Raw genomic sequence first — 2278 nt, 5'->3', positions numbered from 1 at the left:
GGTGCCCGGTATTAAATACGTGAGGAGAAGGAGAGAGACATCTGGTTGAAAATTGTGGGGAAGAAGTGAGTCTTTGGGAAAGTTTCTCGTCAAAAAGGAAACCACAGAGCTGAAATTTAACACTGCTCAAAGTGGAGCACCCCCCCACTTCTACCAGAAGGTGCTCAAAACTGCAACATACAAAATTTCAAATTTATCTTACTTTGCTTCCCGTCCTATGAAATTGAAAAAAAAAAAAACCTACAATCTGTCAGAATTCCTTATAGGTCACAAACACAGAAGGGTGTGGTGGTGCCTGCTGTAATCAAAATACCCAGGGGGGTTGAGCCAGAAGGATTATGAGTCAAGGCCAGCCTGGGCTACGCAATAATAAGACCCCATTTAAAAAGAAGTGGACGGGAGAAGCACCCAGGGCTCTGCAGCCTCTTGCCGTCGCCGCCTCGGGAGCCCTCCGTGCCTGCACAGCCGAGCCCGCGGCTCCCAAAGGAACAGCTGAGCCCGGCCGGCCATGGCAGAAGGTGCGGGAGCAGCTGCGGAGGGGCTGGCCTCGGAACCCACACCGGCCGTGGACTCCAGTGGGTCAGGCGGCCTGGTCAGCCCCCCATCGCTGCCTCCGGTAGGTGATCTGCGGTTCATCCCTCTCATCGTGAAGCAGCTCAGGAGCCGTGGCGTGTTCACCATCCCCCGGGACTACTTGGCAGAAGTGGACAGCAAGCCAGAAAGTGGATAATTTTGTGTCAACACATCTGGACAAACAAGAAATGGAATCCTGCAATGAACAAGAACCAGCTGTGAAATGGGCTGAGGCAGAGCGTGATTCAGTCAGGCGTGTTGGAAGAAGGAGAAGACAGGATCATTTCTCAAGTACTGGACCCCAAACCACAGACAGAGCAAGCAGTCCACGAGTTCCCCCGGCAGCCCAGAAAGTGCAAGCTGTGCCAGCTCCCGCTCCAGAACCTGAAAGCCAGAATCCTCCAGCACCATCTCAACAAGCTTCCTAAGAATATGCCTGACACCTTTGGAAAGCGCCAATTAATAAAGAAATGGATTCCTGGTTCATACGAATATTAGTCGCTCACTGATGGCAAGATTTTAGCCTTGACTGGGGTGGTGTTCATATTGGATGGAGAGCAAGTTGGGTGGTGGGACGTTGTACTTGCTCAGGCGTTATGCTGCCTTTGACCAGCCTCTCCAAGGGTGTGACCTCAATAGACCCTACATGGGTTTCAGGACTACCTGACCTGGGCTGTCCTGAACAAACATTTAGCCTGGAACACGGCCCCTGCACGTGAGTGGTAGGCGTATCCTGCGCGGTGTGAAGAAGCCAGGCTGGAGGCTAGCAGGTCAGGGCAGCAAAGGCGAACGGCAGCAGCTGTTCGTGGGTTTTGGTATTGTGGCTAGATTTCCAGGCTGAGATGTGCAGCGATTAATACCTGTAGCCCTTTAGCAATTTCCTTCCCTGGCCAGAGGCAGCTTGGAGTCCTGGAGTGAATGAGGTACAAGTAAGGTACCTTGGGGTACAAGGAAAGCCTGGCCACCTCTGTCCAGGTCCCCATAGCCGCAGGGCAATTTCTCGTGATGTGGCGCTCAGTTCTCATATTTGTGTTTTTAGAAAAACAGCTGCAGATAAGTAGCACATTTTATAGTGAAGTCATTTGATGATACACACACACACACACAAAAGGAGGGGAAAAAAGGAGGAGGAAATGACCACAGTGATGATGGTGATGCTATTGGGTCCAGAATGGCTCAACAGGTATTTCTTTTAAAAGAATTAATAGTGGCTATCAAGACAGTGGACACCATTGGAGAAAGGGAATATGGTTATCAAGATGGTGGACACCATTGGAGAAAGGGAATATGGTTAACAAGATGGTAGACACCATTGGAGAAAGGAAAAATGGTTATCAAGATGGTGGATACCGTTGGAGAAAGGGAAAATGGTTATCAAGATGGTGGAAATTCTGAGCTCTCCATTTTTTGTGTGTAAGTTAAAAGCAGCCTTTTCTATGTGAATAACAAAAGAAATTTAATAAAATTTGTATTTATAATGTTCAGCTTAAAAAAAAAAGAATTAATAGAAGCAAGTGTGAAGAGACTGAAATTGAGAACAGATAAGGACACGGCCCTACAGTTATGTGAACTGTTGACAGACGCTGTGTGCGGGGGAAACTGAAAGCATGCCATGTTTCCTGTGTTGTTATATTTAGTGTATAGCGTTCACCGAGTAGAAGCAGCATGATCATTAAGCAATTCTCAGGTTTTAGTGCACGTTCTT

At 48.2% G+C, this 2278-nt stretch overlaps 1 pseudogene; it reads left to right on the top strand.

The window, feature by feature from the left end:
* The first annotated feature begins 493 nt into the window (after window positions 1-493).
* On the top strand, window positions 494-1001 carry LOC130873933 (biorientation of chromosomes in cell division protein 1-like; annotated as a pseudogene).
* The last annotated feature ends 1277 nt before the right edge of the window (window positions 1002-2278 follow it).

This window comes from Chionomys nivalis, chromosome 4 (genome assembly GCF_950005125.1).
Source record: "Chionomys nivalis chromosome 4, mChiNiv1.1, whole genome shotgun sequence".
Lineage (NCBI taxonomy): Eukaryota > Metazoa > Chordata > Mammalia > Rodentia > Cricetidae > Chionomys > Chionomys nivalis.
Note: the sequence above shows the minus strand (reverse complement) of the source record. Positions and strands in the feature narration are given on the sequence as shown.